The sequence below is a fragment of the Coturnix japonica genome, chromosome 1 (genome assembly GCF_001577835.2).
Source record: "Coturnix japonica isolate 7356 chromosome 1, Coturnix japonica 2.1, whole genome shotgun sequence".
Lineage (NCBI taxonomy): Eukaryota > Metazoa > Chordata > Aves > Galliformes > Phasianidae > Coturnix > Coturnix japonica.
Window position 1 is genome coordinate 90,979,817 of NC_029516.1, and position 27,717 is coordinate 91,007,533.

The window sequence follows — 27,717 nt, forward strand, 5'->3', positions numbered from 1 at the left end:
TTGGAACTTGATGAACCTTGAGGTCCCTACGATTCTATGGATGTTTTTCAGATATGGCTACATCAAGATGACTTAAAGTCACCTCCTTAAGGTGCCTGCTTATCTTGTTCCAAGGTCTTAAGCAGGAACACACTTAACCATATTCATTTTGCTCCAATTTTTTTTTTTTTTTTGCATAAGGTTATGAAGCAGAGAAAGGAGTTATGCTGCAAATGTAAGCAGTCTTCTGTAGTGTTTGTTTGTTTGTTTGTTTTTGTTTGTTTATTTTTCCTCCTAAGGAGAAGGGAAGAGAATTATATATAGAAAGGGCAGAAAGAACCTTGCTTCTGTTGGGAAGCTGTTCCTAGGAAATGAATAATGGGGAAATTAGAGGCAGCTGTACAGCAAAACAAAAGCTAGTCCATCTCACACTTTCCTTTTAAGAAGGATCTTCTTGGGCATCTTGATCTTCTTTGAAGAATGTTAGTTTTTTACTGTTACTGCACAAATAGCTAAACAGTTGATCCAATTCACTGTGGTGGTGAATGGAGCTAAATCCAACTGGCTGTTGGATTCAGTGCTGGGGCCTGTCCTCTTCAATATTCTTATTGATGACCTGGATGAGGGCATTGAGTGCACCCTCAGTAAGTTTGCAGGTGGCACCAAGTTGGCTAGAAGTGTCAATCTGCCTGGTGGTAGTGAGGCTATACAGAGGGATCTGGACAGACTGGATGGATGGGCTGAAGCCAATGGGATGAGATTCAACAAGACCTCAACAAATGCTGGGTCCTGCACTTTGGCCACAACAACCCCAGGCAGTGCTACAGGCCTGGGGCAGAGCAGCTGGAAGACTGCATAGAGGAAATGGACCTGGGGGTATTGATTGATGCTCAGCTGAACATGAGCCTGCAGTGTCCCCAGGTGACCAAGAAGGCCAAGGGCATCTTGGCTTGCATCAGAAACAGTGTTGCCAGCAGGAACTAAGCAGTGATTGTCCACTTGTACTCAGCTCTGGTGAGGCAGCACCTCAAGTGCTGTGTCCGGTTTTGGGCCCCTCACTGCAAGAAAGACACTGGGGCCCTGGAGCATGTTCAGAGGAGGGCCACAAAGCTGGTGAGGGGTCTGGAGCACAGGCCTTATGAAGAGTGGCTGTGGGAGCTGGGATTGTTTAGTCTGGAGAAGAGGAGGCTCAGGGGAGACCTTATTGCTCTCTGTAACTACCTGAAGGGAGGTTGTAGTTAGCTGGGGGTCAGCCTTTTCTCCCGTGAAACTGGAAATAGGACTAAAGGGAATGGCTTCAAGCTGTACTAGAGGAGATTTAGGCTGGACATTAGTAAATACTGCTTCTCTGAAAGAGTGGTCAGGCAGTGGAATGGGCATGAGGTGGTTGAGTCAGTGGCCCTGGAGGTGCTCAAGGAATGTTTGGATGTTGTGTTGAGGGACATGGTTTAGTGAGAACTACTGGTGAATGGTTAACTGGGTGATTTTGTAAGTCTTTTCCAACCTTGGTGATTCTGTGATTGTATAGTCTGTGTGCTGCTTCATGTGAAAATTAATGGTAATAAAGAAAGCAATAAACAAAGCTGTGAGTGCAGTAGAAAAAGTTTGTGCAGTTGAATCTGAGAAGAAATTGTCATATAGGGCTATCTGTACTGCTTGCAAAGATTTTTGCAAGTCAGAAGGTGGCTTGTCTGAGTTTCAGAGTTTGGGAATGCTGCTGAGCTGCAGGAATTTCTCCTTAGCATGCTGCTGGGTTTTTTTGTTTTTGTTTTTTTTTGTTGTTGTTTGTTTGTTTGTTTGTTTGTTTGACTACAAGGACATATTGTGCAAGTTAATTTAAGGAATGATAAAATATTCATTTACACCAACTGCAGCCACAGATGCGTTCATCTACCTACCATTGAATTTTAGTGAGAGAAGCTCATTGAGTCAGGACATGCACTTTGTTGTGTTGCACCAACAGAAATTATTGTTTTGTAAAATAACAATCATTGAATTGTGCCTAGTTTCCATGAAAAGTTCTTTTTAACTAGGCGTGTATTTCAAATCACTGTGACAGTATTACTGTCTTGTAATTTTAGTACTTATTTGAAGAGTTTTGCAGTTTAGGGAGCTATAAAATTTCTTAGAGCAGTTTGTATGCAATTTCAACAAAAACTCACTGTGTCTCAAAGAGATAGTATAGAGGTTAAATAAAGAGTGAATTACTCATCATTGTGCTATGGCAGGTGGCATTGAACTGGAAATCCATCTTCTCCTTCCTTCAAATATTAGAATTTATTGCTGTAGAAAATAATAGCTGCTAATTTTCCAACCAACCACCTGTAAAGAACAAGTCATTGAACAGATACGATGTGATTTCCGCCTCCCACCATGTACTGTACCTTCAGCTAACTTTATTATCACTACTTGAATAAAAGCATATTTCTACTGTAGGGCAATTATATGGTTCTGTGCCTTGTATACTTGTTAAAAATAGTAATTTACTGACATAAAATTAATTCTGTGCTCAGTTCACAGATCTAACTATCTTAGGGTAAGAGTATTTCTCATCTTAAAAATCTCAGAGCACTAGAAGATTGGTTTGATGTGTTTACTATTTATATTGTGTTGACAGAATATTGATTCCAAGGTAGATTTGTAGTCACTTGTGATAATGATGCCGGTATATATTGACAATGTAACATAATGTCATTCTTTTCCCGTACAAAATTTCCTTTAATCTAAATGTGTTTAATTTTGTTCATCGGAATGGAACCATGAATGGTGGTGATTGTACCCACCATAAGAGTAATTTAGCAGTGATAATGCAGTCTTTTATTGGTTTAAATGTTAGGAGCTATGTCTCTTCTTCCTGTGTTGTGTTGGGTAGATGCTTGGCTAACTCAAAAGATCCAAGACCGTCTTTTTTTGTGATATGGCATACTTGTTTAGTAGCGCTGTTGGCCATGTTGCTACTGTGGGCCTTGAAGGAACTTGTGATATTTGTGTGTGTATATATATATATATATATATATATATATATATAAAACCCTTTTCAGAAATCCTGAAAAATAGAATCACTTTTTACAGCACTACCCAACCTATAGTTCAAAGCATGTGTTTTGCTCTTCTGATTTGACACGGTGACAAATGAAAAATAAGTAGTTTATGGATGAATCTTTGAAGTCATCAAAAGTCTGTGTAACTGGTTGATCTCAGTTTGAGAGGCAGTGGGGGATTACTAGCAGGACAATTATTTTATTTACCAGCTGTTTCATTAGTTCTTAACGTGGAAGATTCTAGGTGAAGAGCAGGACATGAATGACAACCAACAGGTTTCCTGTGATTAAGTTTCTCAGGTGAGACCCTGTCATCAGAGTTGGAGAACTGTCAGGAGAATCTTTCATCTTCTGGTAGATGCTACAAATGCTCCAGAAGGCATCTTGTTAGATGAAGGCAACAGAATCACGATAGCATTCTGTATTTCCATACAAAAATATTTTTTTCCTAGTTGTTTCACTGTTAAACTTCTGCATTCTCTGCCTTGATATTCCTTCACCCCTTGACATCTCTATATGTTACGTTATGCAGGAAGGTGCAGGTCATAAGGGAAAATGCCAGACAAGGAGTATTCACTCAGTAATGAATGGAAACTGGAAGCGCAGTCTTAATACTACTCCATCCTAGGTTTTAAAGTGTGTGGTGTCCCAAGTTTGTTTCTTAGAGCAATATGAAGAACTGTAAAACATCACTTGTATTCATATAACAGTCTGAGGTGTACTTTCAGTCCAGAAGACTATTTTTTTTGCTACATCTATTGGTCTATGAATAATTACCTATTCACTTACCTGAGGAAGCATGAGAGTTGTTTATCTAAGAATATTTATTAAGTTCGAGCACTCTCAGAAGTGTTTTGGGATGAGAACAGATGGTGAATGCAGTACTCAAGAGTGATGAATCCCCAGGTGATCTATGAACACCATCTAGTTTCTGCAGATGTCAATAAGGAGCCACTAGTTACTTGAGGTGATCTTGTTAATTTCAAATACAAGTTTTACAGTTTATCTGTCAGGCTCTGAAGAGCAATTAAATTCACCTATGCTCAACTAAAGACTTAACGAGCATCATAAGTTTTGATGATAACACTGTTCTTTTCTTCTTTAGGTAGTATCATTTGCTAAGAGAGCTGTAGAATTTAAGCTCATAAATGTCACATTTTCAGAATAAATGGGCTTTCTTGCAGGGAGGCCTTCAAAGTTCTGACTTCATTTTATATCCTACATAGGATTGGTATTTTGCAGACAGAATGTCAGATAGATATTCCAGGCATAGTCTACCAAGGCTTCTACATGTATGTAGTATTGATACCATACGTTTTTTAAAGAATGGCTTTTGTCTGACACTTTTTTTTCCTATTTACAACAAAAGCATCAGTGAAACTTCTGTAAATGTGTTGAAAATTATTAGTAATTATTAATTTATTATTTATTTTTAATTATTAGTTCCAGAATAAAACTCTGAAAGGATTTTTAATAGATTGTTAAAATTCACATGGATTTTTCATAACCTTGACAAATCTCTTAACTTAGTTGTGAGCTTTAATATATATATATATATAAAAAAACCAAAACAAAACAACAACAACAACAACAAAAAAAACCCAAACAAAAAACCTAGATGATATAATCTCCCTGGTGTGAAATATTGACACTTTAATGTGAAAAACATTATAATAATATCCATAGTGTTTCTGTATGATGAACACCAGTCTGATATCTGCCTGTGTTTTCAGATGTATCTAGACTTTTCAGCCTATTATTTTAGGATTCATTTCTTTTGTATCAATGTCACTTCTGTGTGAGTGAATAAGTACATGAAGGTGAACTTGAGTCATTCACAGAGTATTTTAAAATGTAATAAATGTCCCCAGAGAGCTGAAATCGTATTGAAAGTTGTATTTTTATTACTTTGTTAGCAATTATAACTTCTGCATGGTAAAAGCCTTCGTGGCAGCGCACAAATGATCCTGTGACATTTACTGAATGGAAGAAGCCTTACATTCAGGAAGAAGTGGGGAGAGGGACGGCTTATTTCTTTATAGTTCCTCTCTCTCTCTCTCTCTCTCTATTTTTTTTTATTTTTTTTTTCCCCCTCTGTTATGCTTTTACAGTGTACTATTTTGTTCTAATGGAAGAGGAGAACTGAAGAACTTCTTTTAATTCTCTATAAGCCAGGAAACTGATTAATTTTAATAATTCCTGTACTCCTCGGCGCACTGTCAGAATTGTCCCAAGAGTGTCCCACAGGACAGTGATTTATTATCTGATTTGGAAGTTGGTACTCCAGAAGCCATGAATAGCAAAATTAAAATTAAAATTAGCAAAGTAAATACAATCATTGTTCTGTCCCTGAAGTTAAATCCAACTGAATCATGCTTAAGAGGCTAATTCTATGTTAGAGTAGGAAGCGCGAAGGGTGAAAACTATGTAAAAATGCAGTATTCCCCACCATATGTATGTTTTCTGTTTGCTTTAAAGTGCATAGTTAGATCAAAAGCATTACTGGAGAACTGTTTAAAGTTCTAACATTTTTTTTGAAACCTGACCATTCTAATTACTTACAAACATTTTATAGACAAGTGGAGACAGATCTGGGAAGAATAAATCTGTAAAAAAGAAAACTATTTTAACAACCTGAAGCTATTTCTTTTTTCTCCTCTAGCTTAAACAGTTTCCAGACCCTTATGTAAGGATTCTCTATTGAGCAGGGGAGCAGCTGACACAAATGTTGATGGGCTAGGTGAATGCCACATCTTGGGTAGGGAGTATGAAGGAAAGAGGAAATATTGCTGTTCATCTGCTAATTCCATCCATCCCAGTATATTCACTGAATGGGTGTTGATACTGGATATGGCTACCCTTCTGCTGAATATAAATATATTTTTAGAAAGTTAGGGCAAAGTAGTGGAAAAGCTAGTGAGTAGCTGTCTTCATTTAAAACAAAAACAAACAAAAAAAAAATCATAGGGAGTTAGCAATTTCAATTAAAGTCCAACTTTTTTTGGCTGTCAAGTTACCAGTATATTGTAAAGAGTACTATATGAGATGAACTATTAATAAGCTATTATTTTTATTTGCTCCAGTATTTTCATCAACTTACTTGCCATTATGCAGTGGCTCAAAGAGAGCTTTTAATAACAACCCTAACCTGAAGAATCCCTAACAATCCTGAATTGTAACCTTCCAAGATAAAATTTCTAGATGCTTAGCACTGACAGTAATTGCACCTATTGGCATTCATTTCCACTTGCTGAGCATTTGTGGAGGCTATAATAGATGGGAGCACAGTGAGGTGGTGGGTGGTGAGGCACTGTGAAACAGTGGGTTACCTCTGCTGGTGTGTTGTTTTGTTTGTTTTTGTTTTTTTACAAGAGCAGCATGTTGTTCATTGCAGCAAATGTATAGCTATTGATGGTGACTATGTTGAAAAACACTGTTTTGTAGCTGAGAACTTATTAAAAAATAATATCGTGCTCTTTCTGTCGCAGTTTCCATCAAAATAAAAAAAGAAGCATTACTTTCAGAGCAACCTATTCATCTGTGTCTGAAATAAAATAAATATCTTGGCTTCTGTCAAATGCTAGCGGTATGTCAGCTCCCTGCAATTGTTCATTGTTTGAGTTTTAATGTCAGACATCTTATTTTACTGGATATAATATTATAAATGAACCTATGATTTTGTTGTTTTACTCATGTATCAATCAGAAGACAGAAAAAAGTTTTTGTGTTCCTTGTGGAATTGATGTTGCTGCATTGTGTCATACCAGATAGAAGTAAGATATTCTTGCAGTAATCAAGCCAGGCTCTTGCTACTTTGTAAACTGCATTAGGGAACAAATTATCCTTTATCATCATCATTTCTTATACTGCTTCCTGTCAATTGTTATTACGTTACTAAAGCACTACTGTGATTACACTAATGTATGAATACAAGGTATTCAGATTGAAATTTTATAATATAACATTTTATTTAAGAAAAATTTGCTATGCAAGCTCCGCTCAAACATGTATGAAGTTATGAGTACCTGGATTCTTGGTAGGAAATTTGAATCATAAGTGTTGTGAAGACATAAAAAAAACATTAAAAGGAGTTGAAACAGTTTATTTCCAAATTAACAAAGTAACTTATTTCTGTTTTTGTATGTAGTATTGTGATAGAGGTAGCACAATATTATGTGCTAACAGGAGAGCCTAGCAACCATAATGTACCTTGTTACATTTGGATTTGGAGAGGCTCTTAAAAACCTGTTCATTTTTAACTCAATTTTAAAGCTAGTAAGATAACTATTTTTTTTAATTGATCAAACCATTTCCAAAGCAGCTATCACAAGAGCTTATATCATATTTGTCAAAGAATGATAATGTGATTTTTATCTATTTATGTGAGCAGTTAAAGGAATTTAGTAAATTCCTTTCTTTGCACCTGTGTTCAAATTAGATCTACTTTTCTAAAGCTGGACAGAAGGTGTTTAATTTTTCCCACTAAAACTCTATGTGGTATATTTGATAGTGTTTGATCTTAGCATTGAAGTTAATCAGAACTTCCTTCCAGGATCTCCTTCTCAAGAAATAATTAGAAAATTCTTTACACTGTGAATTCTCAGTCCTTTTCGTATCTTTGTATTTAATAACACTATTCATCTTTAGGACTTCATCTGTTCCATGCTGCTACTGTATATATTACTAACTGCATGGATGCATTAGATGAGCTATTGCATGACGATTTCTGCCCTACAGTGCATTCATTATGACAAGACTGTTTTTACAATTATTTCTTTTGCATCTTCCACATAATTTTAAATTTACAGAAGAAAATTGTATTTCTTAAGATAAAGAAAAGCAGAGCAGTTGTGGCGTATTTTACATTTTCTTCATGAGGACATACAGGAGAGTAACATATTGAGAACTGACTACAATGTGTCACATTGTAGTTGCTATAAAAAGAAAAGAAGTTACCAGATAGCTCTTTTTTAAAATACACATATATATGTATATGGTAGATATTTAGATATGAATCTTGTTACTGAGTTTTTTTGTCTTAAGAATAGTGTAAGCAGAACAAATACATCCCAAGCAGAATAGAAGTGCAATTGCTGTATGACTGAGATCATTCTGTTAAACGTGGATCACAAATAGAGATGCACTGCCCACTTCTCTGAACATTTATATCTCATTTGAGGTCTTTATTAAACATAAAGTCTGGCTTTTATGGCACTTTGATTTATTTTTTATTTTTATTTTTATTTTTTTTATTTTTTATTTTAATTTTTTTTTTTTTTTCAATTATTATTATAAAAACAAACTGTGTTTTCATTGCCTTGGCTCTAGAATCTGCCAGAACTGTTGCAGTCTGTTTGGTGAGTTGAGATGTTATTTAATGTAGATACTAGAAAAGTAGTGGGTGGGTTTTCAGTATTGATGAAGATAGTTCTTGCTTATGTTATTTTGATATTAATGGCAACATCATAAACAGGAAAGGTAGCTTTTGTAGCAGAGTGGAATTCTTCCGCTAGTCCATGATAATTAATTTGTCATGGGAGTAAAGGAAGAGCATTGTTCCTACCTCAACTCCACTCTGTTGATGTTGCTCTGTTTCCATTATTTCTATCCCTCGGTCTTGTCTCCTCTTTGCTGGAAAGAAGGCATCACTTTCAGACTGGCTGTTCATTGTGTTTCCTTACTGTTCAGTAAGGAATCCTTTCTAAAATTTTATTTTTATAAATCTAGTGTTGTATTTTTTGGTCTGAAAATCTCACACAGCATGAGAGATCTCACAGCACTGGAAGGTAAATTTGGACGCAACACCTTGTGAGACATCTTCTGAGACACTGAAATAAGGCTGCAGTCACTGTTTCAACTCCATTACCTTGAAAATGGAGGGGGTAAAGTGGGGCAGTTGGACTCTGGTTTTATGGGATTGCCAAAATTTTTTCATGCTCTTAAAAGAAACAGTATCAGTAAATCCACAGAATCAGAGTAGCTGAAGTCAGAAGGCGTACTTGAACCTTTTTAAGCCTGATGCTCTTCCATGCAGTGTCAACTAGAGGAGGTTGATTAGGACTTTATTCAGTCTGGTTTTGAGTAGATCCAAAGATAATTTGCTATCCTAAAGATTAGGACTTATGTCTTCATAATTTATAACAGATCCATTGTAACAAGAGCTTCAAAGTTAAAACTTATATTCAGATTTTCTTAATTCTAAGCCCTAAATCACAGGTTTGATTGAAATTGAAATATCGTAATTTCACATGTATTGAAACTGAGATGCTGAAGAACAAATAACCAGTTTATAACAGCAAGGAAGAAGCCTGGTAATGAGCGGATGTCTGCTATCTGTCTTTCAACAGACTTTAGCTAAAGTTGTAAAGCAATCTGGCCATGTATGAAATAGACTCTATTACTTGAAAGTGATGTTCTGCTCTCTTTGACAGTGCTTACTATCTAATTTTGTTAATAGGTTGTTCTTGCTGCATAGTGAGAAAAAATGTATGAATTTAGTCATTAGTTTAGCCTCACCTGTGTATGACTTTTGTGACAGGTGCAGATAGCTATGTAAGAAATGCATGTGTACTAGCTTTTTTCCTCCTACAGACTACTTTGTAGAAAGGTGGGAGGTGACAGCTGTATTTTTTGTCTGTCTATAAACTAAACAGCTTTTTGTTTCCAAAACATGTATTTATGCATCTGAATTTGAAACAGAAGCTTGGACTGCTGTTTTCAGTCCCACATATGCAACAGTTTAAAGTACTGAGAAGCAAGAACGGAGGTTATGTTTTAGAAACAGTCTGGCTTGCTTAACAAACTTATTTTCCTTTTATGATAAGATTGCCCAGCTAGTTGACCAGAAGAAGCCAGTTGTTGTAATCTTCTTGACATGACCTGTATATATGTGTGTGTGCCTACATATAAACCAGCAACAAGAAGTAGTAATACTGGTATCAAGCAGGTGAGACAATATTTAATAATTTGCTTTCTGTCAGATAAATGAAGCCCATAATTTAAGAATCTAAAGGAGAACTGCATTCTCCTTCATTTCTGAAGCATGATTGTACTTGGGTAAAGTGTTTCTGAATGTTTATTTGTTTATGCATTGTAAATGTTGTAAATGTGTGACTTCGTCTATTAAAAGCAGCTTTAGCAACATCTGCAGATGTTTTAAGTGTGTAATTCCTCAGTGTTTCCATTGGCAGAAGAGATTGGATCATTAATATCAGGTTAGGGTGAGAATCTGTGTTAAAATGAAAATAAGTTCTTTGTCTTCATCTTATCATTATGGTTTCACTTCAGGGAGATGATTTTTGACTTAAAGATGACCAACTGAGAAGCTGTGTTTGCAGTTAATTTACTGCTGAAACTTTAAATACTTTCTTGCCATGATGTAGTCTCCTTTATTTATATTGGGAGTGGAGAAGCAAGGTATGTTTCCACCCTGAAACATGGCAAAAAGGCACAGAAGTGGGTTTTCTCTTTCAGAGTGTTTTCATTATAGTTGCAGCAATGAGGAAAGAACACTGTTGTAGTAAAAATCCCTGCTGTTTGGTGCATTTTCCTTAAAGCACTTCTTTGTTGAATCATTTTATGATTCTTGTACACCCAAGCAAATGTGTAAAACAGTAGAGAGCTGCAGTAGGCTATTTCCAGAGAAGCCTTCTGATTGCAATCAGTTAATTCTTCTATGGTCATTAATTTGTGTTCTGCTCACTAAATTGTCAAAAGTGGATGCTTGTTATATACCTGTTTTTCATGAAGTGGGAAAGGGGTCTTTAACTGTTGTGGTCCTCAGGAGCCTATAAAGAAAAAGAAATACTTTTTTTGCCGTTGCTGACATCCTTTCCCCTAGTGGAGCATAATGGAATTTTAGCTTTTATTCTCATTACTGGTGATCTATGAGTATTGCAGGTGTATCTCTTACCTCATGTTACTTGTTCCTTTTTTAAAAAAGTAACCATAACTCAAATTCTATTTTCTTGTGAAAGATCAATGTGTTCAAGATTAAATACGTTATTCTGATTCTTAGTTAGAAATTCATTTGAATCTCTGCAATAAGTGCTATAAAAATCTAGTTCAAATAATTTATTTATTTTTTTTTTCCTTCCTGGAACTTGCCAAACTCATTCTATTATCACAACCTTGACTGTAGATTTCTTTAGGTATTGAAGCAGTATCTGGATCTGTACTGGAAATCTATAAGGGTCCAAATAACTCTTGCCTGAAAGGGTATTTCCACCTTTGCACCTTGCAAACAAATCTTGGGAAAGTGAATTTTGATCTTTCTATTAGAAGCAGTGTGTAGCTTATACTCAACAACAAAATGGAATTTATTCGGTGTTTATCTTTTCAGAAAATAGATGCATGCCAGTTACCAAGCATGAAATAGCTAATACTGTCCCTCAGTTATACTGCTTTTGATACAGACAGTTAAATCTAAAAAGAGGTATTTCATAGTTCAGTATGTTAGGGGGGAGCCTGATACATCCCTTGAAAAAACATGATACGCGAACTCAGTCTTCACCATAGCATTGTTCTTGACCCTGAATAGCTTTGTTAAACAGTAGAACTTGATCTATACTGCCTTCATGTTTACTGAGATTGACCACCAATATTATTTCTCTTTTCAAAAGCTTTCACTGAAAAGGATTTATTGGATTAAGTAGTCGTTCCAGATATACACTGATTGATAGCTTTGAGCAGTCTGACTCACGTGCTGGTGCAGTTTTTCAAAACACGGTAGTAGCAGCAATGCTCACTTTTCTAGTTTTCCATCTTTGATGTAAGAAAAAATCCAAAAATATTCATCTTTTCACGCATTTGAAAATACATTTTTCTGAGATCTCCAACTTAAAGAAAAAAGATTTGACAATCATCGTGAAAAATCTTCTCTGTATGTGCCTAGAATGAAATCTATGGCAGAGTTTAGAATACTTTAAATATATTTGATTAAAATGTTCAAATAGTGTTAAAATGTGTGCATGTGCTCTTCCCAAGTTGATTATTATGTGACATTTAATCGAGGCTAATTAATGCATTAAGTTTATTTATCAAAATAAATCAGAAGAAGCTGTTTTTGTAAATAAAAAGCGGATTTTATTTGTGCTTAGTCTTCTTATCTTCTTAAGAAGACTAGGAACTACTTCCTTCTGTAAGCTGGTAGTATTTACCATAAGATATACTTACATATAATAATCCAAAAAGTGAAACTAATTTGATAATATGTGGAAAGTTAGGAATGCTGTTTTTATTTCTACTCAAATAAATAAATAAATAAATCAGTATCTCATTGCATACAGAGCACTCTTAAAAGGCATTTAGATTTTGGTGGTGTGTTGTTGAATGTATTACTATCTAGTGAAGTCTGAGAGAAAATTTAAGTCTTTTCCTCATGATACTATTGCCTTAGTGCCAGTGGCAAAACACTGTGATACACAGTCTGTACTGTACAGACTATGTCATGGAACCTCTTCAGGTAAATAGTTGTATTCCGCCTTAACTCATGAAGATGTGAATATGTCCACTGGCATTTCATGGCTTTATTCTCTGGACTCCCTCTTTCTTTAATGTCTGCCAAGTGTGCTGGGTTTTGTTGTACCTTCTCCCTTCTCTTGAATTACCAAGTTTATTATGAGTTTATTCAGCTCAGTTCTCCTTCATGTCAAAGTTGGACATGATTCTGATCAGACTTAGCTAATGGCCACTTCTCCATTTTTTTTTTCTTGTTCACCCCAAGAAAACTTCCCTGTCAGATATAACAAATTAAATATCTACTCTTTTTCTTTTCCTAGAGCTTCCAGAAAAAGTATGTGCTAAACTTTCTGAAGTTGCTAGATCTTGTATTAACAAAATGTAATAGCTGTAGGACTTTGAGGTATAGGAATTCACTATAAAGTGAATCTTATGAAGAAATACTAATGGAGATCTTAAAACACTTCTTAGGTATCAAGTACCCACTTTCATCTTTGCTGTTACCATGTGAATGTGCTGAAATGCCACTTCAGATGTCACCTGATTTTATGGGTTGGTAACAGCAGGACTGTCATAGAATGACATTCCCATTTGAGTGACTCTTCATTTTTATTAGGAAGAAAATGGATGAGATCAGTTGTCTATATATTTTTTTTTCCTTTACTTACAATTCTTTAAAAGAAGTACTGTTAAGATGAGTCTCAGTGAGGAGAGAGAGAGAGATGAGCAGTACTTGATACTTACAATTAATTGAAGTATCAGAGTTTTTTTCTGAAATGGCTACAAAGGATGGAAGTGATCTTCTGTTTCTGAAGCACTGGAACAAAAATGACTCTGATACTTGAAGGAGCCCAGGAGACTTGCTCATTATGTCTCAGCATCAGAAGCAAGATAGAGCTGATAAGCCTGCCCCTTCCCTTGGGAACAGCAGTTCCTGCTCTGTTCCGGCAAAGTTGCTGTGAGTTCGAAACTTCTTACCAGAAGTGGTATGACCAAAAGTTGTGTCTTTCTTATTCGTCACTCTAACTAGGCAATTATTCCCTGTACCACCTTCTCAGTGTGAAATGATATTCTGAAAATTACTTCATAACATAATCCATTTTGGTTGTTGACTACATCGAAATAAAAGTACCAATTACCTCTGCCTTCTGTAAAAGTTAACTTCATTATCTCATAGGGAATGTGAGAGGAAAGTGAGAGGAGGAAGTATTATCACAAATGATAACATGAAAACCTGTCATAACCTTCATAATAACAACATACGGCCTAAATTTTGCATGAATAAATAATTTCTGCTTATTCAGTGCCATATGCTGCTTTATGTTGTTAAAACACTTTAGATGTTTTATCAAAAGTGTAGGGAAGCTATTTAACTAAAATGTCTGTCTCTTCTCCTGCATCAGAATGCTATTCCACCTGCTACTTGCATAGATTAGCTCATTTCCATGGAAGCAACAATAAATCCATCAGAATAAAATGGAAGATGATGGCACTGCAATTAAAGCTTAAATACCTAACCGTGATGTTTGCATCACAGAGACAGTTTTTATGCAAACATAAGACACAGAGAGAGAGCTCGTTGTCAAGCCTCAACACTTTTATGTTTGTCTCGTGGGTAAAATACTGCATGCTTTATACCTTGTGCTAACAGATAACATGGATGCGTAGAAAAACTAACGTAGCATTTTGTACATTATATATGCTGCTGCTTTGTACTGCTTATCGACTGCAGACTCAAAGTCCTCAGGTTACCTGCATGTGACTCTTCCTAAAGCACTAGCAGTTTTATTTCTTCAGCATATGCTGTGTTTCCGGGTTATTATGAACACTGCTCATGGAAATGCCATGTTTTAATTGCTTGTGGAGCTATAACTGATGGTAAACTTCAGATGAAATAGAAGTTAAAAAGATACTAAATGCCATAATTTTGATGCCGCTTATGTTCAATCATCTAATCTGTTATTACTGATTATTTATCTTTTTAAACTAAGGAAAAAACTTTCTAAAATGTTGAAATGGGCTGTCACGTGCTTTTGTTGCAGTTAGTTACAGTTCTGTAGTTGAAAACATGAATGTTGTCCTCCACTTAAATATAAGGCAAATAGTACAGATTATATTTCTCTTCCTGAGAGGAAGAATAAATTTATGGGCTACTTGAGATTAGAAAGGAAAACCCTCACCAGCGATATAGCACCTGAGCACTTGCAGAGTTCTAACTGAGAGCAAAATATTGTTCAACAACAGTCATCCTAGAAGATAAGTTTCATTCAGCTCCAGTGGTATTTGATAACAGTTTTTTTTTTTTTTTGTTTGTTTGTTTTTTGTAAGATATTGGAGGAAAATGTGCAATGACCAAGATTTGTACTGGCTAACAGGAAATGGGATATGTATGCACTTCAGGACGAATTAGAAGTAATTGTTGAACAGCAAATCTCAAATGAAAAAGGATTTCCTTTTTCACTCAGTGTGAGGTATTTCTTAATAAGCCTTACTGAAATAAGGGCAAGGAGATCAAACTCTTTAGTTAAGAGCTGTGCCTTTTTTTTTTTTGACATTTTAAATAAATTATTTTAAAAAGGAACAACTTGTAATTTGATAAGGTGAAAGAATAATTCAGCCAAAAAGTGGGGAGTGAAAGTGTGAAACATGAAACATACTGAGGTTTCTATTTATGAGTGAAAATAGTCTGATTTCTATGTTTCTGAAAGCACGATTGTAATATTCTTGATTTATAATAATGAGGTTGACTAAAACTTACCCTGTAGTGTTATACACACCAACAAATACCTTACTTTCTACTAAGAATTTAAAAGGTGTTGCCATCAAGTTTTGGTGATGAAATATTTGAATATTTTAAGTGATAATTCAATTCTGAGTTTTATTTTGATATACTGTTTCTCCCAAGTAGAATACTTCTAAAGAAAGATTTTCTGAAGCCTGAAATGTTTTAATTTTTAAAGGGAAAAACGAAAGGTGTATTCAGGCTGAACGATACTTCCCAGAGAGATTATGGAGTCCCCTTCATGTCTTGAAGATATGCAAAGCCTGACAACACAGCCCTGAGTAACCTGCCATGGCCACACCAGCTCTTAGTGGAAAGCTTGCAGTGGATGATCACTAGGGGTGACTTCTTGCTTCAGCTGTTGTGCAATTCTACTATGTTTAAAATAGTGTTCTGTAGCAGGGAATTTGCTCTATCAAACACTGTTATTATGTTCTTTTTATCTGTTGTGGTTTCCATGAAAATAAAAAGAAGGCAGAACTTTTGGAGCAGCCCCTGTAACTTGAAACGTAAGCTAAAGATGAAAAGTAAGCAGAGAAATCTTACTATGAAGGAAAATCTTACTATGAAGGAAGATCTTACTGCGAAGATCTGTCTCTGTGAAAATACTTGAGACTTTCAAGTTTCATAGAATAATTCTGGAATAAACACATTAAATTCACAGAATCTTTGTTTATTTCAGTGCTGAAGATTCTGGTTTATGAAATAGTTTTCTGTAGTTGTTGCTGATAAGATCTTCTATAACTATTGAACATCTAATAGATGCATTAAGCTGGTTCTCAAACTTGGCATGCTTTTTGTATTGAAATTGTATGATTTAAAATAGAACCTGAATTGTGTAAAGTGGTAGCATCATGGAGTTTTCTAAATTACCTTTTTCCTTAGGGATTTGTTTTACTATTTCTCCACTGACATCAGAGATTATGACAACAAACATGGCCAGCCATGGATCAGAACGATGGAGCACTTCAGATCCAGGTGATGTGTTGCCAGTTTAGTTCAGAGTTTGTCAGTTAGTTCAGCGGATTGAGGGATAATATCTGCTTAAAATAAAATGAAATAATCTATGTCATCTGAGTCTAGGTGGCTTTATATGTTATATATTTAATCTTCAGAGATGAAAGTACAATTAAAAGTACCTCTTTTCCCCTGTACTAGATTACCAAATGTTTTCAAGTATTAAGAAGAAACATTTTTTTTACTCTTTTCATGAAATTTGAGAACACGTGTATTCATTCATCTCTCTTGAAATTACGGTAGCAATAGTGTGAATCTAAAAGGTAAATGTTGAACACTTGCATGATTTGAAAATACAGATTTTTCTGAATAGAATTTCCTTGCATGATTTTTTTGATTTGTTATTTGAAAATAACATATGTAATAAAACATTCATAATTACAATGTCCTAAGGGACATTGTTTAGTGGGAGCTATTGGTAATAGGTGAACAGTTGTACTGGATGATCTTTTAGGTGTTTTCAACCTTGGTGATTCTATGATAATTCACAATGTAACGCAAGTTAGGAAAAATGCTTTTCTTTCTTCAGAGTATTATTCTTCCATCAGTTGTTTTGTTTAGTTTTATCTGCTAATTTTGCAACTTGTTGACCATGGAACGGTGAGGGTAAGTTTTTGTTTAACTACTTCAGTGAGGCGGAAGCAGTATATTAAGAAATTAAAAAAATAGTTTCTGTACTCTTAACATTTTACAGTGATGAGATATGGTTTTACTTTAAAAACATTTAAGATAAATTGAATGTAGAGATTATTGGACACAATACAGTTATAAAGCATAAAGTATTCATTATCAACTAATTTCTACTCTATTAAATCTCATGCTAAATAAGAAATATCCTAGTACATTTGCTCTTTTCAGTACAAGTCATCAGCATTATATGCCCTTAAATTGATTTCTATTGATATTACATCTGAATCACCTCTTAAAATCACCTTTTAAGAGTGCTGTAAACATTGGAGAAGCCAGGTAATTATTCTTAATAACCCAATATCTTCATATTCTGCAACGTAGAAGGTATTGCAGGGAAGGTATTGCAGGGGAAAAAAAAGAAGCAATTAGCAGTAATAGTATAGTGCTTCCAGAGAATTCCATAAAGCTTAGAGTACAACACTGCCAGATGAAACTAAAATCCACAATAGAAATCATTTGCAATTGTAGTGGTTCCTGTTTTGCTGTTTTCATAGTCCATCCTCTCTGACTTCAGAAAATTCCTAAATGTTTTCAAGCATACCAGCTCCTGTTTCTGTTATGCCATAGACATGAGGCGTACTTACTGCATATTTTAATGGCATAACAGGTAATAATTCACTTTTGAAACCATATTCCTGCCTCCTGAGCAGTAGTGATTTAAGAAAGCTGCATCAACTTGTACAACCAAAGGACTTTAAGTCTTTTAGAATTAAAAATTGAAAATAATTGTGTAAGTCACACCTAGCAATCCCACTTCACTATTATCTGCCTAAATATAGAGTATCAACATCTTTTGTAGTGCATCAATTGTAGACATCAAGTGTTCAGCTCATAGGTCAAAATGAATACTCCTTCCAGCTTAGAGCTCTCCAAACTGAATTTCTGCAACTCAGAAGAACTGTGGAGCTCTTGTAATCTTCTGGTGCCATCTGGTCTTTAAGTGAGAAGGCAGTGGTCATTGATATCTGACTTTACCCATCTGAAATCTTTATTTATTTATTTATTTAAAGGCAGCCAAACAGAATGATTGTTTACAAAACAGATTTTCTGGGTGCAAATGTTGGCTTAAGTGTGAGCTTATCTAAGGAAAACAAAATTAGATGTTTGAAGATATGCAAAGTACAGTAACTGCGAAGTGTCAAGAAGTGAATAGGAGAGTAAGAAAACCCTGACTGTGCAGAGATGCACTGGGTTGGGGTCCTGGAGGTGCAGGGCTGTCCACTTAGCAAAAGCACCATTCTGCGGGGTTGTGGTTTAAAAAGTAAAAAGGCAAGGGAAAAAACAAACTTCTGTGGCCATTTTAAGAAAACAAGACCATTGCTCTAAGTAAGTGATACACAGAGAATCACTTTCTGAAACACTGACATTATAACATTCGGCTATTTAGGTTCCAGAGCTCTATGTATCATCATTATGAACATACATGAAATGCAAGCTAATTTTTAAGGTACAAAGTGCTTGTCTGTAAAATGTTTGAAAGGACTTATTAGATATCGGCATATGTATTCCATCTATTCTTGAACTGTTGTTATAATTGAACATAAAGTACTCTAATGACTATATTAATCAACTGGACAGATAACATGGTGCTGTATGTTTTCATAGGTACTTATAGGTATTGCATATACTGATAGTCCTTTGTTTCATGCAAATATTTTGTGATGCATAGATATAGATGCAAAACGATCTCATGGCTATTTGCCCTTTTGCAGAGACGTAGTCAGAATGGAGCAGCCAAAGAATAATACAGGGCTGTGGATGTATGTGCATGCATTTATAGTTTTATCAGAACTTGAACACTCCTCTGTATTCTGAGCAGTTATTTGTTGTTGTTTTTTTTTCGCTTCAGCTTTACTTTGTGACAGCACAGATAACTTTTTCCTCAGATAAAAAAAAGGTGTAGATAAAAAACGCAAATGAACAGTCACATCCCAAGAACATTAATGCAGATAGTAGTATTAAACTGAGTGGTTTAGCCTTTAGTAATGACTTAGATTGTGTGCTGAATTGTGCTGCTCATCTATATAAGAAAGATCTTTGTTATTAAAATATAGCAGAGGAGTGTGCTGGGATATTGGTTTGGTAGATGTGAAAAGCTTAATTCAGAATATTTTTGGAGTTGAAATGCAGTGACAGAAAATTATTGACTGCACTTTAGGTTGTCTGAAAGTACTCTTAACACTTTAAAAGTCTTTTTCTCGCTCAGTATGAGGAAGTTGCCTGCTGTCAGATCTTGGATATTCCGATATTCCTTAGTTTGAAATATAAATTGCTGTACTGACAAGAAAATGTGAGCTGAAGGTAATTTGTGGTCAATACCAGTGCTTCCTCTCTCCTGTCTCTTCATCTCTTTTTCAGGGGTTTTCAACCAGACTCCTTATATTTAATCTATGCTATGAGGCTACTGTTGTAAAAATCTGGTTAGCTAGTGTCACTTTGCTGCAGTTTCTCAAAGGGGAATAAATTGTGCTAATGTTTAAACATAATCTTAACTACTGACAATTAATTTTCTTTTTTCTTTTTTTTTTTTTTTCTCCCCACAGTAACACTCAATGGTTTTATTATCATTTAAATGTGGATGTTGCCTAGATTTATCAGATATAAGTTCTTTAATATTAAAAATATACTCTTGACAGCCAAGTAAGGTATAAAAAATATATATATAAATGGAAACCTAATTATGCTGGATATGAGACCAGTATGATATTCAACAGCAGCTCTTGAGTTTTATTTCACTTGCAGTTAAATTTAGCATTGCTTTCCCTGAACTGTTGATTTTGCATATAAGAATTTATTTTAGAGGGATGCACCTTATGAAACAGATGAAAAGAATCAGAAGCCATTTTTAGTGTTTCCCTAGGTTCTGAGGTCTTAAAATATATCTAGACTATACCCACGCTCTGTCCCTTCATGATAACCATCCTAAAATATGAAGGAATTTACTGCAACAGAAAGGTGTGTTTTCATGCATGTACTACAAAATCTGTTCCTTGACCAAACTGTTGCAAAATGTTTCTGCCTCTCAGTAATGCTGACAAATTTGCAGATATAACTGTCTGTGAAGCTGAAAGATGAAGTAGTGAAATGTTTTTTGTTCTTTTTTTTTTTTTTTTTTTTTTTTAATTTATATTTTATTTTTGGCGGAGTTGAGGGAAAAGCTTGTTGTGGGTCAGTGCTTGCCATAAATTGCTCTGAAGATGATTTAAGATTTGGGACAGTTAATTGTCTCATTCTGGAGATTGCTGTGTTCTGTGATACAAAATTTGTTTAGGAAAGAAACATTGGATGCAAAACTAACTTCCTTCCTAAACACAAGGAAGACTCAAGCCTTGAAATGTCTGGTGTCTCATAGATTTAGTCACAGGAATCACAGAGGAGTCAACACGTGCTCGTTAAGTATTGGATGAAAGTACGCTATAAGATTCATCTTACTTGTACTAGCATAGAGGAATTCACAAGGATACCTCTCCCTCTTAGACATGAGTTATTGAAACAGGGTCAGGGTATACTGGCAGTAATTTAAAACAGCAGGTAGGAGAGAAAAGATGCTAACAAGTTTGGTGGATAGAAAGCAGTGATCAAAGGCAGCAAGAGCAAAAGGATGCTGTCAGTGTTCCCACGTGCTGTTAGGCAAATGTGTACTTACTGTATGGAGATTATTGTATTTTTGAAGGCATGGATGTGAAGGTTTTCCCAGTTTTCTTCATCCTTGTTTCAGCACTTGTTAGGACACCAGAAGGCTATATTAATGGTCTCCCCTTCAGCTCTATCTGTGAGAGTACCCACCTGGTTTGTCTCATATGCTGAAAGTTAAATGTAGTAGAAAACTGGTGTATCTAGATGGACCTCTCCAGTTATTGTCAAGCAGCAGACAGTCCAGTCAAGTTTTTGTTTAGAAAAGGAAATTTGGAAGATCAACCAGCAAAGTTCAGTTCATAACTGCTGGTCTTAACTGTGTAGAACTGTTACTTCTATCTAACTTAATTCTGTAAATATTTGGGAATTTGGTACTACAGAATTTTTGACCAGTTGAAATACAGCTTTTGGAGACATTTTACCAACACAATGTGGCAATGCAACCTGAATAAGTTACTAAAACACATATCTCTAGGCATACAAATAAATAAAATATAAGGCAAAAATAGAATCATAAGGCTACGTTGCAGCAATCTCTAAGTATAATTAAATCAGTGGTTTGTAAAAGGGCTTTTTATTGTATGCAGTTGCGTTTTATTACTTCAACTACAAGATAAACTACCTTTTAAATTACAATGAAAAAGCTATTAAGTAGAATAACAACATCAATGCAATTTTAAAAACCTGAGCTTCCAAATATTTATTCCTATGGTTAATAGCTTTCTGAGTGTGCTGAGTTCAGCATTATTTTTTTTATCTAAACAAACTTAACTGTAAGTGTACACTACCAAGTACAAGGAAGTAATTAAAAAAGAATCCCTAACTATTATGTATTTTACTGTAGCTGAGCTATTACAATTGATCCTTGTGGAAAATAAAAATATCTTGCACAGTCTATTACACATCCTTTCAGGTGTAGTTTCAGATGCATTTGAAAGAAAAAGACACCTTGAAGTACATCTTAACATTGCTCTAAGCAGCAGAACAGTATTTTAGGTAAACACCAGTTTCTCTGGATCTTGTCATTCTTTGAAAAATGTGAATTGGACACTATAGAATTTTAGTTCAACAAAGTGAAGCTTGTTTACAGTGAACTTACTGAGTCTGAATATGAAAACTTTGTCCCTGTCTTCATCGTGCACATAAACAAAGATATACCATAAGGCATCATGCTTTGTAGTCGTTGAACTGTTTAAACATAAATTTCTGTATATAGCCCCCTTTTTTTTTTTTTTACGGAAACAAGCCAAATTTAGTAGGATACACTCAAGTTGGTTTTGTCTCTACTTAAATATATTCATGGAATCACTGAGGTTGGGAAAAGCCACTGAGATCATTTAGTTCAACTGTGAAGCCATTGCCACATACTCACTGTGTCCTCTTATTTACCCTTTTATTGAAAACCTCCAGGGATGGTGACTACGCTACATCCCTGTGCAGCCAGTTGAAATGCCTCACCACTCTTTCTGAGATGCATTTTTCCTAATATCCAAACCAAACCTCCCCTGGCTTACCTTGAGGCCATTACATCTCATTTTATTGTTACCTGGGAGAGGAGACCGACCCTTACCTTGCTACAGTCTCCTTTTGAATAGTTGTGGAGAGTGGTAAGGTCTTCCCTGAGCCTTCTCTTCTCCAAACTAAACAATCCCAGTTCTTTCAGCCTCTCTGAATAAGACTTGTGCTCCAGAATTTTCACCAGCATCACTGCCAACTTATTTTATTATTATTTATTTATTTATTTTGTACTGGGCAGTGCAAAACTGTAGTGATGTCTCTCCAGATTTCTGGCAGAGGTAAGGAAAAGATCAAGTGTTAGTCATAACTACATACTGACTAGTAGTATCATACAATTATAAATTTGTTTGAGTTGGAAGGGACAGAGATCTTTTAAGGTCATCTAGTCTAACTCCCCTACAATGAACAAGGACATCTACATATGCATCAGATTGCATTCGCAACATTCAAGTGTGCTGCACTACTACATGTTGGTATTGTTACTGACATCCTGCCATCTTTCAGTATACCTGACTTACTGCTGTGAAAAATTTACTGACTTGCAGAAGAAGTGATAGATTGGAAAAAGTATCTCTGCTAGAGCCAGTCAGCCCAAAGTGCAGAACAGACTGAGTATAATAACCATGTTGCTTCTGTCAAGTATGCTATAGCATGGGATGGCAATTTAGCAGATTTGTTTGCTGTGGTAGAGGAATCAGTAGCCACCTTGTATAGTTCTTAGATGGGCAAGTGAGAGCTGTATGTTAAATGATTACTTAATTGTTTTATTAAATCAGTTGAGAGCTGTCCGTTAGTCATCTTGAGATGATCTTTGAGTGTTTGGAGTTGAAGTTGATCTTCCAAGATCAGTGCCTTATCCCAGTAAAAGTTTCAGTTGCAGGAAAGAGCCAATTACTCTTTGCTATTAAACTCAAAAGTTCCCTGAAGGGAATGTTGATTATTTTATCCCTTGTGGGTCCTGGACATCTGGCAATCCAAATGAAATTCTTGAATTTTATCCTAGTAAAAGGACATGTGAAGCTTTTAGAGAGATGATTGGAGTTACACCACATAAACAAATGTGAATCTTGTAGTTGTTCAATTTCTAAATACAATAATTAAGGAAAATCATTAACGTCCAAAGTAATAAAAGTTCTAACAGGTTTTCTCTTCGTATGTTAAAAAGTATTTTAAGTAGATTCAAAGTGCAATTACTATCGTATACCCTGTGTCTTTTGTATGAGGAGTCTCTTCTTCTGATGACTTGGAAATGAAAACTGTACACTTCTTGAATATTCATAGGACAGAATGTCAGAGCAATGCTATTCTGTCTGCATTCATTCTTCACTCATCACTTTGCAAATATACCATTCTGACATTCAAGTCACCCAGCTTGCTTATCTGTCACTTTATCTAAACAAACTGTGACCAAAGGAAAAGAAATGAAAAATCTGATCTTGCAGGTGTTTATACATGTATCTTTAATAAGATCATTGACGTGAGTAAAGTTAACTGTCTGAGCTGGTGTTATCATTTCTTTATCTGATATCCGATTTCTCAATGTTTTCCACCTTCCATTGCTTTTCAGACAAGTCAGTTGAATGTTAAAAGGAAAGGGAAGCCAAAGAATGTATGTAACTGGTGAGCTTCTTGAATACAAGCAAAAGCAAACTCAGTCATGTTTGAGTTCAGTGCCCCGGCTCCTCCTCCCAGAAAAAACATTACAGCAAGTGATCCCTTTAATGATACAAGGAAGAGTGCTTCAGTGTTCATATCCGATAGTAAAGCATCATTTTCTTATAGTACAATTATTCTACTTTCAGCTCCAGGAGAAGAAACTGATACTGTGCCATATTACAGAGCTTTTTTTCTTCTTTACTGAGTAAAAAAAAAATTAAAAAAAAAAAAAAAATCATGCATGAAATTCCTACCTCATAATTGTTCTTAAGATGACATTTTGTCCAATTTCTGAATTATGTGTTAGGAAGGAACTTAACATATAGACTTTTATATTTTGACTGAACGATAAAGGAGCTGAGCATCCCTTTATGGTTTCAGCCTTTTTCCTGAAAGTCAAATTTAATATGGCTTAATATGGTTTTAATGTTGTTTATGTTTAATGTTTAATGCTGGTTTGTTGTTGTTGTGTTTTTTCTTTGTTTGTTTGTTTTTTCCCACTTAAACAAGAAACAGAAGCTTTGGGGATGGTTAAACTTGTAACTTGTCCATGTTAACTGAAAAATAAGTGAAGTGGAGCTGAGGTGTTGGTTTTTTGTTTGTTTGTTTGTTTTCTTCATTTGAAGCATCTGAAAATGAAGCTTTTTTTTCAAAACACCTACATTTTATTGATATATATATATATACATGTGTGTGTGTGTGTGTGTTCAGATTTGTATATGTTTACATATCTTTTCAACAAGCTACTGGAGATTATTACTAGGAACGTTGTGGGGAGAAGCACCAGAAGGTCAGGCAGGGTGCTTTCAAAAGACCCTTTATGTCACAGATGTGCAAGGCTATTCTATTTAATTGAGAAAATATTTAGCCATCAGGGTTTGAAAAAAATGGAAAGGCAAGGGAATAACACAGTTCTGTGTGAAGAAGAGGGTAAAGAGACTCAGTGAGATTGCATGTAGACGTCACCATAGGTCTTTGCTCCTAAGAGGAGTATCAAGTGGCAGATCTCTTCATAGCAGATGCTTTGAATTTAAATGGAAGGCATGTGGGTGGGGGTTCTCAGGGACAGTAACCATGGTATCCTGGTACGGTGGTGGAAAAGAAGGAAGATGATGGCAAAGAGTGTTGTGCAATGAGTGCAATATAAAAAGTGAAAGGAAGCGGGGGGTGGGGGGAGGAAGTACAGTTAATTAAGCAAGTACATTGAGACTTTTTGTCCTCATTCTGGAGTGTCTGTTGTTCACACACTGTACATTACTTAGGATGTTTGGTTTAGTTTTGTTTATTCCCTTTTGCAACAGCTTTGCTGTGAAAGTATTTCTGCTACTCCTCATGTGCTTGTGCATAATTTTATGATGGGCCTCAGTAGCTTATAATGTAATCCTATTCTGGCATCATGTCATGCATGTGGTCTCTGACATGCATGGATTTATGCATAGGGCATGCAGAAGAACTCCACTCTGAGCTTTTATGAAGGCGGAATACCCTGTCTCTGAGTAACTGGAGGATCTTCACATCAGCGGGATATTAAGTATTGGGATCATATGCCTGTTTCTAATTTAACTTGCCAAACTTAAGTGATACTAGTGCCTAATTTTACAAGACTTTCATTTCAGTTTGGCACAGTGTAGTAGAAAACCAGCTGAAGCACTGCACTAAACTATCAGTTTTTTAGAACTCTTTGGATTGTAGCTGAGATTTATGACTTCTGGATGCTGTGGGTCTTTTCGCACGAGCAGTTTCTTGGCTTGCTCAAGGAAGTGCCTCAAACTTGATAAAACTCTGCTCTGCCTGGCACTAGTGATGTCTGCTGCTTTTGTTAGATAGTCATGTTGTGGGATCAGTTCTGCTTGAGTGAGGCAGTAAAACGAAAGGATTCTCCTGCCATATCAGCACAATTGATCCTCAGTGATTCGTATTTGTACTTTTTACATACAATTCCTTATGTAGCATCTTCTATTTAAGCAGTAAGCTACTGGAATGTATTCTTGGACCTTTCTTCATGTGAATTTGAACATCAAACCAATTTGTAAAGCTCAAATGTATTCATGGATAATTCACAAACCGAAAGAGTTGTATTCTGTGAAAATGCTAATGGAAAGAGTTCACCAATCACTCTTGGGAGCTTAAGATGTAAATCAGCTCAAATCAGTGACCTTCTGAATATTGTAGCATGAAGAAAAGCTGTGTGAGGTAGGCATGGGAATCTGAATGCTGTGATTTTATGCAGGATCTATGCCAAGGTTTCTGCTGAAATGGGATGAATTTTCTGGCAACCAGTTAAAAAAAGGAGGACAAGCTGATTACTTTTATTGAATTTTACTGTTTCATTTATGTGGTTGAGAAGACTTTCAATCCCTCTGTTTACTGTAGCACTGCACTGTTAGATGCTAGCTCATACACAGGTTTTGTTTTAAAATCAATTGGCAGGACTCATTTAACTATATATGAAAGATTTATAAATGTCTTAATTTTTCTATTCATATCCTGTGTCAATTTGATGGAAAAACCACTGGAGCTTTTGTGGAATTTCATTCTATACTTGTGTAAAGCTCTAATCCATAGTTTAAAGCTCTTAATGTGGATTTTGATAGTCTTTTGTTTACACCCATCTCTTCTTATTTGTTTTTTTTCTCTCCGTATTCCACTTCTTTTTTTCCCCTCTTGGGCTATTGCTGGCAGGGAGAGGAGAGTAGTTCCTATGAAGCTCTGTAATTTGAAAGGCTGAAATGGAGTCATTTGCACACTCTTGGGTATTCAGTTCTTGAATTATAACTGCACAGTTAACACAAAACACAGAAATAAAAAAATCAAAGATGGCATATTTTTCTTAGGAATACTTATGATGCATCACATTCTTCTTTGCACATAATTCCCTTTTCATATGAAGTGTTCCAATTGCCACATTTTACTGTAAAGAATGAGAAATCTAATGCATCTCACGATGAATTCCATTTAGAGATACGTTGTAAAATTAATTTAGATTTTCATGTTCTCACTGGAGATATCTACCAAAAGCTCTCAGTACCTGTGGTGCAGTTTTTCAGATTTGTGATGTTTAGTGTTACATGAATCGCCCACGGTAGAAGCCTGTACTCATACACATGATTGCTTTGACTTGTTTTTTCAGTATGTGCTCAGAAGTACTCAGTAAAAAAGAAGGAAATAAAATGAGCAGAGATTTTAAAAAAAAAAAAAAAAAAAAAAAAAAAAGGGGAAGGTGAAGTTAGTGGCTTTTTAATTTTTTTAAGTACAACTTTATAAGGGAAAACGTCTGCAGAGAGACTTGGGTGTCTCCTTTCAACAGCCTTGGCTCTTTGACAGCAGAATTTTCTTCTGTATGTTGTACAGAGGGAGAAAATTGAGAAAAAGAAGATATATATATATATATTTACTACGGTGTTCCAAACTTCAGTCTTATTTAATCAGATTTAAATTTGTCTATTCATAATGGAATTAAATTTAAGATGAGCTGACACAGACAATAAATGACTACATCCAACTGATGATACAGGGTAGTTATTCTGCCAGTGTGGTCAGTAGAAAAAGGGTACCATTTCTATGGGAGAATTAGAGAAATTGTCCTGGAGTCCCTCAGTGTGTGATCTAAATATGCTGTCAAGTACTGCAAAAAGGTATTAAGAGAAACCTGCCCCTGCAACAGGGAAGGAATGAGAGGAGGGATGGCTCATGTGAAGGTTGGTGAGCTGAGAGAAGAGCTAGAAAATCAGGCTGCCCTACTGCAGAGGGATGGAACAGCTCAAGGTTGAGTGATCGATGGGTCTTCTGATGCTTTACTGGCCAACTGACCCTTTTGGGGATGACCCTATTAGTCATCGTGATTGTAAAGGTATTGAGGTAATGTTAGATCTTCAGAACAGGGGAAGAGGGGAATTTCAAGTAGCTGTGGTGTTTTGATAGGCCTTTACACTTAAAGTA

The 27,717-nt window shown here is 35.5% G+C and overlaps 1 long non-coding RNA gene across 1 annotated transcript in view; it reads left to right on the forward strand.

Moving 5' to 3' along the window:
• The window catches only part of LOC107322566, a 46,905-nt gene that overhangs the window by 9,002 nt on the left and 10,186 nt on the right, over window positions 1–27,717 (forward strand). The window contains exon 2 of the long non-coding RNA XR_001558985.2: window positions 16,147–16,239. This is a non-coding gene — a long non-coding RNA (uncharacterized LOC107322566). The remainder of the gene's footprint in view (window positions 1–16,146; window positions 16,240–27,717) is intronic.